The 17,546-nt window shown below is 37.0% G+C and overlaps 1 protein-coding gene across 3 annotated transcripts in view; it reads left to right on the top strand.

Annotated features, from left to right (window-relative positions):
* The window catches only part of LOC123317890 (vasoactive intestinal polypeptide receptor 1-like), a 170,088-nt gene that overhangs the window by 50,706 nt on the left and 101,836 nt on the right, over positions 1–17,546 (top strand). Inside the window, exon 1 of one of the 3 annotated variants that reach the window (XM_044904516.1) lies at positions 7,954–8,400. The exons of 1 other annotated variant lie outside the window; for it this stretch is intronic. The gene's annotated coding sequence lies outside the window, so the exon portion shown is untranslated. Of the gene's footprint in view, positions 1–7,953; positions 8,401–17,546 lie in introns of those variants that run through there. One more of the 3 variants, XM_044904504.1, reaches the window with a different exon arrangement.

Here is a 17,546-nt window from a genome sequence, read left to right on the forward strand (position 1 = left end):
GTTTGTGAGGGAAAAAAGTGTTGACTGTTGACCATATCACATTTTTAGAAGCATGTTTTATAGTATTATTCACTATACAAGGAAAAAATATAATTTTGGATGATAGCTTAATGTCTGAATTATAATAATATGAAAATTTTTAACGGCATGCAGACAGGAATTGAATTCTGAAAAAAGTACTACTCAGAGCAGGATTAGAACCTACGACCTCCCGAAAAAATATAATCTATTTTTTTAAAGGAACTGTTGGGAGGAAGTTTAATGCCTGTTTTCGCCAACGATCCCTAAACAACTTATATTCTCCTGAAATATTTCAATGTCCAGTTCATTATTTCCCTGTAATAAATTAAAAAGTATTTTAGAACAGGTTTCAACAATATTTCGAAAACATAAGAATCTGTGCTCGTGACATTGACCTGACGTCGTAGTTTTATGTAGAAAATATTCATTTTTTGGGAGAAATAACGCCTCATTGCCGTTACTAATGTAACGTATTCAAACTTCAGCCAAAGAGATAACGAACATAAACTCTCCTCAAGCTAGTGCATATTATGATATTATACTGATCTCTTGTATTTTCCATGCAAATAACTGGCTTTGGTATGCCTTCAATCGGTTTGTAATAACTTCAATTATGTTCGTCACATATTTTCCGAAGAGATTCGACATTGCGATAAAATACATAATAACAGAAACTTTCACCTAGAACGGGAAACGTAGCGTTGATTTAAAATCCAAAAATGTTTTGACAAGCGTCATAACCCCACATTTTCGTACTATACAGAGTGAAATGTGTCAAATTTCCATGCCCAACCGAGTGCTAAAATAAAAGTGAATGGAGTATACGTATCCTCAAGAACAGTTTCGAATCATCACCATACGTCAATGCCATGCACCCCAGGGAATTCAACAGATCGTTTATGAACACCACAAAGAGTAATGGACCAAGATTAGACCACTGCGGAACTCCAGTTTCTAAGACATATTCAAAGGACACAAAACCGTTATAGAACACATAACTGATTCTATCACTCAAGTAAGAACCAATCAACTTCAAGTAAGCAGGGCAAAAACCAAATGAAGAACGTTTGCTCAACAGGATCTCATGATCAATAGAATCAAATGCTTTTCAAAAACCGGTAAAAATCACATCAACCTGACCACCATCGTCCAGGGACACGGCAACAAACTGTGATAGAGTAGCCAAATTGGTGATTGTCGATCTACCTCTCACAAAAATATGCTGACCTGCAGACAAGTGGGCGTAAACAACGTGAAACATACTTCTATAAAGTTCTTCCTCATAGACTTTTGCGAAATTGGAGAGCAGATAGATAGGTGGTCTCTCATATAAACTTTTCTTTTCTGAGCCCTTCCTGCTTAGTTTCAGCCCCCAAAATATGGAGCAAGACAAGCTGTTTTTAATTTGTTTCTTGACAATCAAAGAACTGACAAGAATGAAATCAAACAGATATTATATGTGGGCGAAAAAGTATTCAAAAAAATTCCTCTATGATTTCAGAGTGTAGAAAAAGCCACATTTTCTCCCAAGAAATCTTATTCCATATTCATAATTCACAATGAAAAAAATTAATTTGGGATAGCTTGATCCATTCTTAACAAATGAGGTTTCTTGTAATGTCTTGCTGCAATTCATGGTTTCTGAGAAGAAAAAAATTATCATCATGATAGCGTGAGTCGTATAGAGGCTGGAATTATTTCCGAACTAGAATTTATGTAGTAAGCGGATGTCATTTTGTTATGACCAGTGACTGGTTTTGATTAACTTTGATTCATTCAAGTACAATTATTTTTTGAGATTTTCAACAGATATTCATTAAGGTGACGGTGTACACAAAAGCAGAAATTTCCGATATGCACTTTGTTAACGGTCTTTCTGGTGGTAGGTAATTCTCTCAAAGCATCCAAGATATATGCAGAAATACATACATACATACATTGCTGTATCCCGTTACCGGGAATAAATCTACAAAAAGACATAAAAAAAAACAAAAAACAGACTTATAATTCCTTAGGGCTAATTGCGATTGTGTGCCCTCCTGTGACTGAAAAAATCCGTATTCTTCTCGAGTCTCCATTATAACTGTGTACCATAGACCTCCACTGTGACCTATCTAACGCTAGCTGTTCCCAGTTATGATTGGCATTAACTGATTTTAGGGATTGATGTGATGTATCCTTAAACCGCTTATACTGGCCTCCTGGTTTCCGGGCTCCCTTTGTCAAATCGCCATACAGGGCTATTTTGGGGAGTCTTGTGTCTTGCATCCTCAGAATGTGGCCGCTCCATCTGAGTCGGGCACTCGTTACTTGAGTCTCAATTGTTGTACAACTCGCGCGTTGCAAGACTTCTGGATATGCAGAAATGTTCCGTAAATGTGTGGCTCCATACTACACTATTCACAGGAATTCACCAACGACTACAAGAAAGTGGTACCTACATTCGAAATTAATAAATTATTTTTCTGCATAAACTTCGTCAGGGCCTCAATTAGCGTATTTTGCTTCACTAATTGAAGCTCTGATGAAGTTTATGCAGAAAAATAAACGAAACGTCGGCTGAAAATTAGTATCTTGAAGTCTGTCCTCATCCGACAATTCCTCCATTTGATCATCATTAAAGGACGCAATTACATGTTTGAAATATCAAAAATGATTGTGGTCTCCAGTGCGAGATCAGAATTCCAGCAATAGAAGTAGTACTTAATCTTGTTGAGGTTAATACAAGTGAACATGTTTGAATTCAGCCTGTATGAATAGACCTTACAATAGTTTGTGTAATGAAGTAATTCTTCATTCCGTAAAAAGGACAATTTTTATACCAAAATCCTTATAAATAAATCTGCAATCAAAATATCTATCAAAATGGCATCGACATACTCAGGTGGGTTAAGGCAAAATTGTTTCATCCACATCCACAGTCTCCAATTAGAACTCGAGGACTCTATACTGCATCTAGTAAAAATAATTTATAATGTGTGGCGTTAAAGGCCTCACAAACTTCCAGTTATAACGAAGTCCTCTCTATATAATGAGGTCCATAACATTGTCATGTTCACTATGAAGTGTTCCTGTCTTTATAATCTAAAATATGCATGCCTTTCGCATCCAAAGTACACAATTCCGAATCAATTGCTGTGAGATTATCTTGGCCTGGAATCTGGATAAACACCATTACTGAATTTTATGAGGCAGAAACGGATATCCAATTTTGGAAGCAATCCAATTATGAAATCTAATTCATGAATTGGGTGAGAAATTTTCGCCCTTCATTGTTACAGAATTAGTAACAAGTTTCATTAATCTTAATTAAACATTGTGAGTCAACATATGAGACATTTTCATCAACCAAGAATACTATTCGCATGCAGAGTTCAATTATATATTTCAAAATGCCAAATTGCGGAATATTCACCAAATTTATTTTTTGAACGAATTTTCATGGAATATTTCATTTCATGGTCTTCAAGGATGTATTTTTGAATCTCGATAGTGCTACATTCGAGTTCATATAAAAATTAAATCATTTGAATGTGAATACGAAGAAAATCATGAAAAACCGAAAAAATACAACTGTAAAGTAGTGGATAAATGAAACCATCGGTTCTGAAATCTATCAACAGAAAAAAAAACCTTACCTATATGATATTACAAAAGTATCCACAAAATGAAAAATTACAGAGCCAATAATATTATACTCCATTCACTTTTATTTTAGCACTCGGTTGGCCATGGAAATTTGACACATTTCACTCTATATAGTACGGAAATGTGGGGTTATGACGCTTGTCAATACATTTTTGGGTTTTAAATCAGCGCTATGTTGTCTGTTATACGTAAAGGTCTCAGTGTATATAGTATATATAGTAATTACCTAGGTATTTTATGACATTTTTGGGTTTTAAATCAGCGCTGTGTTTTCCGATCTAATTAAAAGTCTCAGTAATTACGTATTCAATGACAATTTCGAATTACTTCGGAAAATATAAAGTCAAAAATATGTGACGAACATATTTGACGCTTATACAAACTGATTGAAGGCATACCAAATCTGGTTATTTCCATGGAAAATACAAGTGATCGGTTTTTAAATATATTTATTTTGGCTATGGAAGGAAATTGAATTATTAACACATAATATGCAGTAGCTCGAGGCAGTGGCGGATTATCCCAGAAGCGCACTAAGAGCGCGCTTAGGGCCCCCAACTAAATAGGGGCCCCCCAGCTCTCTGAAAAATATCCGTTTCCGTCGGACCAAAAAAAATGTTGTCAGAATTTCATTACAGATCATAAGAATTGCACTCCACCCGACCCTGCTTTCCTATCCGTTTGGGGCCTATAGAGGGGCCCCCCGGCTCTCCGAAAAATCCCTGTTTGTTTTTATGTCTGACTACTGTAGTCAGACATAAAAACAAGCCCTATTTCTTCTGGGAATAGATATCATAAAATATGAGAGAGAAAGTAGAGCTCGAAATTTTAATGCGAATGATAGGTAAAAATTGCCAGATGTAGGATTGGAACAGCGTAGTAAGAATGAATAAGAAAACACGATCGGGTCGGGTATGGTGCAATTTTGAAGGTTTGTAATAAAATTACGATAAACAATTTTTTTCCCATGAAAACAGGGATTTTTCGGAGAGCCGGGGGGCCTCTCTATAGTTGGAGGCCCAAAACGGATAGGAAAGCAGGGTCGGGTGGAGTGGAATTCTTATGATCTGTAATGAAATTCTGACAACATTTTTCTTCACTTTTATTTTAGCACTCGGTTGGCCATGGAAATTTGACACATTTCTCTCTGTATAGTACGAAAATGTGGGGTTATGACGCTTGTCAAAACATTTTTGGGTTTTAAATCAACGCTATGTTGCCCGTTCTACGTAAAAGTTTCTGTTATTATGTATTTTATCACAATGTCGAATCTCTTCGGAAAATATGTGACGAACATAATTGAAGTTTATACAAACTGATTGAAGGCATACCAAATCCAGTTATTTGCATGGAAAATACAAGAGATCAGTATAATATCATAATATGCGCTAGCTTGAGGATAGTTTATGTTCGGTATCTTCTTTGGCTGAAGTTTGAATACGTTACATCAGTTCTAGATTTCAAAAATATTAACCCGAAGATGAAATGCATATGACGCAGTAGTTGGGAATGGGCATCTCTCGAAGAAATTAACAGAATGCTAAATTTTTCAACAAAAATCATCTTGCATCAATATAAGGAATTAAAGGAAGTTTTAAGTCAAGATGAACTCCACCTTTGAACAAAAATTTCACATGAATAAACAATTAACAGGACAACTGATGAGTATTTGTGGTTGTTCATCTTAATACATTGATATAATAATAATAATTAGGTATTTATTGGACCCTTGAGACATTTACAATATATAGGACAAGTCAAGTGAAAAATACAAAAATAAATTTTCGGGAACTTATTCTACAATAACATTCATCGAAAATCCTATAATAAACTTTTCGCATCCATTCACTCAAATATAAAATTTTCAAATGCCACCACTTTTTTGGGTCTCCCAATAGAAGGTAATTCTTTGTCATCCTCTTCATTCACAATCTTTCTGATTGTGGAAATATTCAGCTGAAATATAAGTCGTTTAGATTCAGATTAAACATTATATGAATTCTCTTACATTGAATATTTTCGCTGCCGTTTGACGAATTGTGGATTTTAGAATATCAGGGTATAACTATTTGAATGAGCGGACCTGAATTCAAAATAGCACTTCCTGAAACCATGTCTCTTTTTTTCAATCACTTTCGGCATTTTCGTAATAAAAACTGATATAAGTTGTGGCAACGGCGTTATGACATTAACGACATTTCATGAGTGCCAACCTTACTCCGTTCTAGTTACAAAAACTTATTATTATTATTATTATTAGTACAGAAATAAGAGTTGAGAATGAATCTATAAACTCAAAAAAAAAATGAATATATATGTTCACATACTGAGAACACGAAATCTAACGAAACCACACACATAAGAACACTAGAGAGTGGGTGCTCTCCATCTGTCGAAGGAGTTCTTGAAGCCATTTACTGATGCAGCACCAACAACATCTGCCAGTAGGCGATTCCATGTTTCGAACACTCTATTACAAAGAAAGTTTTGGCGTTTGTTCGAAATTTTTCCTTCAGAAGTTTGAAGTTGTGTCCTCTAAGGTGATTCAAATTCAACCTGAAGATCTCCTCCATCTCCGCACCAAAAGAACGATAAGTTATCAATAGATCACCTCTTTCGCGTCGGTCTCGGAAGTTAGTTTTCTTGGAGACTGGAGTTCATGTTGACGCAAAACTTCCTTTAATTCCTTTTGCTTATATTGATGCAAGATGATTTTTGTTGAAAAATTTAGCATTCTTGTAATTATGTTAACCTTCTATGAATTCGCTCTAGAAGTCTCAAAGGACAGTCATACGTGGGAAACCAAATGAGACCACAATACTCCAACCTGCTGATAACAAGTGTGAAGTAAAGACTCCTCAATACCCCCAGGTCGTCAAACTTCTTAGAGCACCGTAACACAAAACCCAGTATTTTACAAGCGGAGGTACTGAGTTCCTCGATAGGGGGTATGAAACTCAATTTAGCATCAAATAGAATGCCAAGATCGCGTGTTTGAAGAACTGCCAACAAAGGGTTCCAATCTTCTTGTGAAAGACATCTGAAAACACGTTTCCAAATTCAACGTTAGTCCATTCCTCAAATACCAATCCCAAACCAATTGCAAACTTGACTGAAACAGCCTCAAATCATTTACACTATACTCCATACAAATTTATTTTAGCAGTCGGTTGGCCATGAAATAATTTTCTCAAGAAAACTGCCAGTCAGACAGCAGGTCGGAAGAAGCTGTCAACTTGTAACTTGATCGGTCGGAAGTCTGAAATCTATTAATAAAATGAGCACCAAAAATACGGTAGGAACACCAAGTCCTCCTGGGACCCAACGGCGGTCGAACGGACGAACGGTCGCGGAAACCGGCACTACACAGCCTACAATAACTAGTTCAAGTTCAAGTTTGAACGGGAGGTAGGTATTTTCAGCCAACGGACTGAAGAAAGCGGAGAATAGCGAAGATATCCCCTCGGGTATGCACTACGTAAGGAACAATAACGCTACAAGTGACTTGCCTTAAGCTTTCAAACTTCTTGACCTAATTTCCAACTCACGGTAATAACACCTTACGCACTTTTTTCGGCACCTCCATCTCAATTATTTTGTTCTTGACCTTCAGCGCCGGGCGTCGAAGAAGTACCCCTCTCCTCGGAAAACTTGCCCCACTATGGGTAACTCATCTCTCCATTGGATGCACTCAAATTGTTCGGTCAATCGGCCGGCTCGGAAAGAGATAGAAGAAATTGAAGAGAAGGAAAAACTGAACAAGTTGAAAGACCTCTCTCGAGTCAGAAAAGTTACGGTTGAACGGAAAGAATTCTAAAATATATGAATTCTGAAAACAAAAGACATATACGGTTTCCGCTAAAAATATGGGACTGGTCAAAATATCAATCGGTATAGACCCCCTATGATGCTATAACGGTTTTCTTCAAAAATATTTCGGTGGTCCGGTCTTATTATGCAAGTATCGGTGAAGAAATTTCCTTTTGTGGCGGGGCGAAAATCTGCCTCGTCACAATTGCTACCATTTACTTATTTCCCAGGTTATTCCGGAAATAAGAAAAATCATTCCACTAGAAATATGCATTTTAATGATGCTCTTCCTTCAATATTCAACAAATAAATATAGATCATATGTAGAATAACGAGATATAAACCAGACCCCTTTCAGGCCAGGAAATAACTGATAAATATACCATAGTGAAACGCGATATTTTCCATTTCAGCTCCGATGTATCAAATGACATAATAATTTGAATGTTTTGTTAGCGTGATCTACTTTTCAGTCCATCAATTGAATAGTTTCTGATAGAACATTTTATTTTTCGTGTTCCGGTATAACCGTTGAGAAGGATTAGGTTGTTCACTTACTTTCATTGAATATTTTCAGAAATAGAAAAAAACAGTATTTATTTAATTGATATCCAAGTACACTTCAGATCTCCTATAGATTAACTACCATAAGACGAAATGCAGTAACACGATTCTAATAATTGAATTATCTATGTGATAGGAAAATATTAAGTATATTGAACTTATTTGATTTTCATCAATCAATGGAGCAGGAAATCTTATCTGAATAGATAAAGTGAACTTGAGGCTTTTATTTGTAAACCTACTTAGGCGGAATAGTTATACCAACGTTTTTTTAGGCTCAATTCTATTTTAAAATTATTATGAAATTAGTGTTTATTTCCATAGATCTGGTGAAGAATCCGGAAATAAATTGTTAGGGTGAGTATGAATTGTTTAGTTCACTGTTGTAAATCTTTATTGCCAACTGTTGAAACAACGAAGTTGCTTCTTTGAAACGGTGTAATCAAATGTTATTGACATTGTCTTCGTTAAATGAGTTGTCCTCGGCTTCTACGAAGGTTCATTATCGTTATATTTCTTTCAACGGAATATTTCATTTTTAACGGAAGGCTTTCACTTTTCGTGAAATTTTCATAACCGCCGAATCTACTATTTCTATAGTTATAAGGATCTTCAATTCCCATTTCAACTGAACCAGTCCGTACTTCACCTCGACTCATTGCCCAAAAGAAGGATATGGATTGTTGAGACGAATTCCGGAAACAGGAAAAGAAATAAGGGAAGTTTATTTGCCACGGGAGTTCTATAAACCGTATCACAATATTTACAATAGAATTTTCACATAAAAATATTCATTTCAAAGAGATATATACTGCATTCACATTTGATTTAGCAGTCGGTTGGCCATGAAATAATTTTCTCAAGTTTTTGTTACTAGAACGGAGAAAGGTTGGCACTCATGAAAAGTCGTTAATGTCATAACGCCGTTGCCACAATTAATATCAATTTTTATTACGAAAATTCCGAGAGTGATTGAAAAAAGCGACAGGGTTTCTGGAAGTGCTATTTAGAATTCAGGTACGCTCATTCAAATAGTTAGTTATACCCTGATATTCTAAAATCCACAGTACGTCAGACGGTACCGAACATATCCAATGTAAAAGAATTTATATAATGTTTCATCTGAATCTAAACGACTTATATTTCAGCTGAATATTTCCGCAATCAGAAGATTGTGAATGAAGAGGATGACAAAGAATTTTCTTCTATTGGGAGAACCGAAAAAGTGGTGGCATTTGAGAATTTCATATTTGAGTGAATTAATGCTAAAAGTTTACTACAGGATGTTCGATGAATGTCATCGTAGAATAAGTTCCCGAAAATTGATTTTTCTATTTTTCATTTGACTTGTCCTATACATTGTTAATGTCTTAAGGTACCTACCAATAAATACCTAATTATTATTATTATATCAATGTATTAAGATGAACAGCCACAAATACGCGTCAGTTGTCCTGTTAATTGTTTATTCATGTGAAATTTTTGTTCAAAGTTGAAGTTCATCTTGTATTTTCCATGCAAATAACTGGATTTGGTGCGCCTTCAATCAGTTTGTATAAACTTCAATTATGTTCGTCACATATTTTCCGAAGAGATTCGACATTGTGATAAAATACGTAATAACAGAAACTTTTACGTAGAACGAGCAACATAGCGTTGATTTAAAACCCAAAAACGTTTTGACAAGCGTCATAACCCCACATTTCAGTACTATACAGAATGAAATGTGCCAAATTTCCATGGCCAACCGACTGCTAAAATATAAGTGAATGAAGTATAGGTATAATACCTATCGATATTCTCGTCCATAAAATTTTTTCAGTCTCAATTTGGATTGTGAACGAGTGAAGAAGTGGAGAATCAAATTTTCACACTGATTAATTTTTTCATATGAGATATTAATTGTCTCTCCATCAAAATAGCGGAGTCTGAAGTTATATAACAAGCACATGGACTCTCACATATACAGGGTGTTTCCAAATTAGACGTAAACCTTGGAGGATTTGTTAGTATCACTCATTTGCTGTCGTTTGAGCCATATTTATTGATAACCAAAAATCAACAGTTTCCGAGATATTTAAGTGCTTCTGTTTTTCAAGAAAATTCTCACCTTACTTCGTTTTTCGTCAATTTTTTCTATGTTCACCAAGTTTGATTATAATTTTGGATTATTTTCATCAGGAAAAGATATGATACCTAGGAAAACAGCAAAACTATCCTGTATTAGATGTTGAAACGATTTTTGATGGTTACATATTTTCATAGGGAATATGAAGTATCCGATACGAAAGTTTATTTCGAAATTCATGTTTCGCGGGTGCTTAATATTATGTTTCTCATTCCACAGTCTCTCTGAGTCAATTTCGAAATTTAGTATGGCAATATCGCCCAATGAAAGATTTGATTTTCTGCACAGTAAGAATAAGATACACATTGTTGGAAGTGAAAAATTTTGAACAGAATATTTGTAGGATGAAAAAACCTCTGATAGGTTCTAAATATTTATAGAAAATTCTGCCTATTTCACCATTGAATAAGTTGAATGAAAAGAATGGTCAATAATTTATTTTAAAGATGAAGCCAATGTGAAGAAGCTCCTGATAAAGTAATACTGAATAATGTAACAATGATTCGGTATTACTGTCGAGATAAAAAATAATGAGTTTAGTTTGCGGGTACATACTTTTCAAGGAGTGTGTTGTTTACATCAATGAATATACTGATTTGTTATCAATTCAACTCCATTGTGGAGAATCAGTGCTCTATTGTCCACTTGTGGAACTATCTGTCTTGTACGCATTCCCGTAAAAATATGATGGTGCAGCTATTAGAATTTTCATCTCCACTGATGCTGATCACCTGTGAAAAAAAGTTCATCATTTACACCACCAAATTTGATATCAGAAAGAATGCAAAAAGCCAAAAAAATAAAAGGAAAGATAAATATTCTTACAACACTCAACTTGAAATTCTTTTTGTATACAGGGCTTCCCATCGAGAACACCGAGAGTATTCAATTCGTACAAATATTTCAACAGTAGGTAGATTCTTGAGATCGAAAGAAACACTTTTCTTCTTTACTTCTGTTTTCGAGTCGGCGGTTCAAAAGATACAGGCTGTTGAAAAACCATTAAAAAAATTTGTTCAATCACACAAACGGATTTATCGAATGAAATGAATTTCGGAATATAGTGTTTTATTTATTTGATTAATCTTTTTCGAACGAAAGATATCACCCACATCTTGCAGTTTCCTCCTTATGACTATTACGTACTACAGTAGCACTCAGTTATATCTACATATATCTAATTATTTTTTCAAATATTTTTTGATACCTATTAGAAAGAGTAAAGCAATCAACTTATTCGTATTTTTTTCCGCGAAGAAACAAGTTCTGCGTCACCAGTTTATGGTGGTACTCGGTTAGATATCTTATATTTTTTAAAATTATTTCTTACTATTAGAAAGACGAAACCAATTAATCTATTCGTATTTTTCACTTTCTTTTTATATGAACTTCCGTTACTAGGGTTACAATATCCTAGCACACTACTCCTACAGTACCATGAGCATACCAAAAATTCATAGAACCCAACTCTTGAAACTATATTTTTCTTCTTCTTCTTCTTCTTCTTCTTATGTTAGGCCTTAGGCCTGTTCTTGGCGATCTTTAGAATCTAATGGTCAGTTCTGCAGAAGTAACTGCGATGTAGACTGCCAGCTGTCTCGCCATCTCTTGAAGGGACGTCCTGGTGGTCTCTTGCCTAGTGGCTTCAAATCCCTCGCTATTCGGTCTAATCTTTGAGGGTCCATTCTGCTCACATGCTGGTTCCACTCCCTTCTTCTCTTTCTTCCCCATCGCACAACATCCTGGACTTTACAGAGTTCTCTTATCTGACTATTGGGTATTCTGTCAAGTAGTGTTTTTCCTGCAATTGATCCTAACGCTTTCATCTCTGTTGTCCTCAAAATCCTCTTGGTTTCCGCTGTATCGGCTCTTGTCTCGATAGAATACGTCATGATAGGCCTAACAAATGCTTTGTATATGCGTACTTTTCCGTCCAACCTCAAATCCTTATTCCTCCAAATGACATCACGCAGACAACCGGAAACATACGCCGCTTTGTTGGCTTGCTTGCATACGGCTGCTTTAAGGCCTCCGCAATCAGAAATCTCCACCCTTGAAACTATGTTGGACGCTATCTAATGAATATTAGATTTATAGAACGTTTTGTAAAATATAAGTAACTGTTCTTCCTATTTTCTCGTATAAGGCGCCGTTTTCGAGAAATTTGATGTTCGAAAATCAAATATATATATGTAGTCAAGTATATATGTATGTTTGAAAAATTGGATAATTTGGTTGGATACAACTCTGTTTAAAATATCCACAGATGTGTAGTGTCACAGATCGAGAGTTATTCTGAAGGTTATTTCGTTTTTCCAAGGGTGGCGCAGTTCATTATGAAAACTTAAAACGGCTATATATTTTCATCAGGCCGAATCGGAAAAAATGGTATAGGAAAGTGTTTCTTTTGATCTCAAGAATTTGCTGTTGAAATATTTTGCGAGTCGAAGGCTCACCCTGTAGACGAAGGAAAACATTACCACCTTTGGCCTCAATGTTTTATATATAAAGGCAAGCATAAAAAAAACTGTTGTTCTGTGTGATGTTCTGTTCGAATTCAAAAATTAAAAGTAATTTCTTGTTTTTGTCAGACCTCAATGTTACCTATAAATCAACATTTAATATCTTTTCACTGAGCAGTTTCATGAAACAAATCTTAGGTTCATGTAGCTTCTGAAAAAAAAACAGTTCCTTAAAAGTCTTCATCTGTTACTTTTTGGAAAAAACGGGGGCTAATTCGGAAACTTAAAAAAATACGTTTTCTTCGAGAAAGTTCATTAATTGATTACAGTAGGCCATTTCGAAGATTTCAGAAAATGAGGTTAACATACTGATTGGTCTATAATTGGCATAATCAGTTCAATCCCCACCTTTATATATCGGGATAACAGATTTGATACTTTCATTCATTCATTGCTGTATCCCGTTACCGGGAATAAATCTACAAAAAGAAGAAGAAGAAAAAAAAAATTCGAACGGACTTGTAATTTCTTAGTGCTAGTTGCGACTGTGTGCCCTCCTGTGACTAAAGAGACCCAACCGTGACCTGCAGATCCTTCCACACTCAGGGCATGGATAGTCACCAACCAGATCTGGGCGCCGCTGTATCCTTCTCGATTCTCCATTATAACTGTGTACCAAAGACCTCCACTGTGACCTGTCTAACGCTAGTTGTTCCCAGTTATGATTGGCATTAACTGATTTTAGGGATTGATGTAGTGTATCCTTAAACCGCTTATACTGGCCTCCTGGTTTCCGGGCTCCCTCATTGAGTTCGCCGTATAGAGCTATTTTGGGGAGTCTTGTGTCTTGCATCCTCAGAATGTGGCCGCTCCATCTGAGTCGGGCCCTCGTTACTTGAGTCTCAATTGTTGTACAACTCGCGCGCTGCAAGACTTCTGCATTTGATACTTGAAATTTGGTTAGCGTTCAAAATTTCGTTGAGGATGAAATATGAAAATTTCTCTCGGTGAAACCTACTGATTTCCCTAAAATGGGTAAAATTTTGGGTTTATCCGATTTTATTCGAAATTTAGTTGCGGGGTTTCTTCTAAAATCAATATGGCGCTTCTAAATAGGGAATCAGTTTTGTTATTCTTTAATCAATTAAAAATTGTAGATGGGACTTTTAGATTAGAGATATATTCCAATATATCAGAAATAAAAAGCCAAAAAAAGACAAAATTTGGCTTGGGCCCGTCTCTGTACTCTTTGTTTGAACTAAACTGAAACGGAGCTCCATCGAGGGCTGCTTCGAAACCTAATCAGCGATTCTCAATGAAAAAGCGGCGAAACGTAGCGAAGTGAGAGGGAAAACAGTTGATCAACTCTCAAAGAATTCAGAAGCTTTTCAACACTGTGTTCTAGGAAGTAAAGCAAACTTCTTCGGAAAGTTCTGCTTTCGCAGGACAATTTCAAATGTGAGGCACAAAGTTTTTAATGCTACAGAATAATTAAAAATTCTGCTTATGAAATATTTCTCGGTTTTCAATGCAAGTGCTTTCTCAGACAGATTGCACATTCCAGATCCGCGATCCGCCTGAGTTTTCTCGAAGACGCTGAAAATTGCCAATTCGACTAATTGGGTTTCTCTTGGATGCGCTTAAGGATGTGAGCGAAATGTGAAATATGGTTTTCAGAGTTCTGCCTGCTAATGAAATTGCTGGCCTCTTCAACGTTGTTGGAATCAGATGGTCCGATCAATTGAGTGAAGAAGAGAATTCCGTTTCTAATGGATTTTATTCAACACTTTTATCGCATCAGCAATAACATAGTCTTATATAGTTCCAGGTGGAGTGAAGTAGTTGGGAATTTTCATCTAGATCTTTCTTATCTTTTAAATCTTTTAAATTTTTCATTTCTTTGTGGCAAAATATTCTTTGTGGAATATATCAATAGATATGCACAAAAACAAAGGAATTGCTCTTTTCATTATTCAACTCGAAATTTCATGATAAAATGTCATAAATAGTTCATTCCATTAATGTTTAAGCTTTCGTGATTAAAAAACTATGTTTGGCCTGAGTGGCCAACTACTCAAAAAAATATTCTTCCATGTATATTTCAAAATATTACAAGCAATCTCCATCAGTTCTGTGAATGCGATTTTATTGCTAATAGTGTTGAGGAAAAATGATTTTAACTGAATGAAAAAATATAATGAAAAAATATTGAAAATACTCCATAATTTCTCTTCTTGAACTGTTGTGGTCTCAAGGAAGTAAAAAAAACACTCGAAAGAAAAATTAATTTTAATCCATTATCATTTATTGAATTCTTATAATGTAAATAGTGTAAGAATGTACACAATGTGCACATTTTTATAATAAATTTTCGAACCGTCTGCCCCTAAGCAGGCAGAGGTTGTCCGCAGGGCGGTGTATTATCACCCCTTCTCTGGTCCCTTCTGGTTGACGATCTAATTGCAATCATCAGCTCGCTTGACGTATATGTTCAGGCTTACGCTGATGATATAGTTGTTTTACTGGTGGGCAATGACGATGTAATCAGCAGTTAGGTGTGAACCCCTGCAAAACCTTGATCGTTCTCTTTACCAGGAGAAGAAATTTCCAAATCTCTCCTCCAACTCTCTACGGCAAGACCATTCCTCTTGTAGAGGAGGCCAAATATCTAGGCATTACCCTGGATAGGAAGCTTCAATGGAACTCCCATGTGGAAAAAGTCATCCACAAAGCCAGACACTCCCTATGGGCCTGTCAAAGGATTTGTGGAAAGACTTGGGGGATAGCGCCGAAGCAGCTCCGCTGGCTGTACGTCACGGTGATCAGACCATTGATCACCTACGGCTGTATCGCCTGGTGGTCCTGCACAGAATGCGTTCTAACCCAAAACAAACTTCGAAACTCCAGAGAACGGCATGCCTCATGATTTCGGGGGCATTCCGCTCTACTCCAACTGCGTCTATGGAGATGCTATTAGACCTCCCTCCCCTTCACATTTTTGTCCAGGGAGAGGCAAGACTAACAACTCACAGGCTCCACCACCTTACCGTAAATGAGCCTGACACTCTCACTTTCGTGCCTAGTCGTCTTTCAGTCCAACTGGAGACAGACGAGGTGATGGGCATGAGAACTGATAAGATAATCACTAGAACCAGCACGGATGGAACCTTCAGTTCTCCGATTCCAAGCAGAGACGAATGGCTCCGTCACAAGGAATTCTATCTACAAGGACCTTGCTGGTTTACTGATGGCTCCAGAACCAGTCAGGGATCTGGAGCCGGAGTCTACAGTCGTAGACCGCTGACTGAATTCAGTGCCTGTCTGGGAAAGTCGGCGACAGCTTTTCAGGCAGAAATCTTCGCCATTGATCTGTGCTCAAGCCATCTGCTTAACATTGGTTGGGCGGGCAGATCAATAAAAATCCTAAGGGATAGTCAAGCTGCGATTAAATCTCTCGCGACAGACAAATGCAACTCGGCACAGGTACTTGAATGCAGATCTAAACTCTCCAAATTGGGAAGTTCAAACAGACTGCAACTGATTTGGGTACCTGGACACTCTGGCTTCAGTAGCAACGATGCATCGGATGCTCTAGCCAGAGAAGGCGCAACATCAACGCTTATTGGCCCGGAACCCAGTATAGGAATTTCCAATTCCTTAATCAGGGACCGAAACAACAGCTGGATAATGCAAAAAGTCCTGGAGTACTGGCGCAACCGTCCTGGACTGCGTCACTCGCATAGGGCTATCTCAGTGCTTCCCAGCCCATAAACCAGTCGTTGGCTAGGATTTTCTAGAACAAATCTGAGATCTATTATGGCGGCTTTCACAGGACACTGTAGACTCGGAGCCCACCTTAAAAAGCTCAGCATCGTCAATGACCCGCTCTGCAGACTATGATCAGAGGAGGACGAAACAATTGAGCATATCCTCTGTGACTGCCCGGCGGCAGACAGGGTTAGACATGGAGTATTTGGTTCTCCGAAGATGATCCTAGAGGAACTCAAGAATCACTCCCCCTCCGACATCATCTCCTTTTTGACCACGATGGGACTGGAGGGAGAGATCTAGCTCTATGAGCTTGCCTGTGTGCTACAATAGACCGCTTGGTCGCAGTGGCAGGTTTGGTTTATCCGTCCAACACACCCAGCAATCAGTAATCAGTCTGCCCCTACCCTGATACAAACTCGACATCTGCGAATAAACACTTTTCTCAGAATTCGCGCATGACAATGATCGGAAATCTTGGAAGACACCTGCTGTAAACAGCTGCTCAGAGCTACACAAGATTTCTTAATTTCTAATCGTCAACCCTAGTAAAAAAATTCAACGTATTCAGGTCCGGGAACGAGGAGGCCAAGTAATGGGACTAAAAGGTAGATGGCGTACAAGTATAGTCACGCAGGTTGGTGTGGCAATTATCTTTCCATTCGGTAGTCCTGTTCAATCATTCAATAAAAACTGGTGCTGGGATCTGTGTTCTCGCCTCAATATAGTGGTATCATGTTATGTTCCCTTTTTTCTTGTAGTTTTTTCAGAGGAGCACCCAATAGCCCTGATGTGAGGTGTTTAAATATTATCCATTCATTCCGAGACAACCCAGAATGTTGAAATTTGCATGTCTATTCAGGGAATTGTGAAAACCATATAATTTTTGAGATTCCATATACTTGCAGCCTTAATATTATACATAATTTTCTCTGATGAAGCCTATTCATTACCTAGAGAACACGTTCGTGATGATCCGTTTCCAAGTATCACGTTTTAATCAATTAGCAGATGGATTCACCAACCCAACGAGGTATACAATATGTACACAGCAATTAACGGATAATTCAAATATTGACAACTCCGGCAGATATTTTTCAACCCATAAAGCTCCCATAACAATGCGAAATTGTTCTGGACATCTG

This window comes from Coccinella septempunctata, chromosome 1 (assembly GCF_907165205.1).
Source record: "Coccinella septempunctata chromosome 1, icCocSept1.1, whole genome shotgun sequence".
Classification (NCBI taxonomy): Eukaryota; Metazoa; Arthropoda; class Insecta; order Coleoptera; family Coccinellidae; genus Coccinella; species Coccinella septempunctata.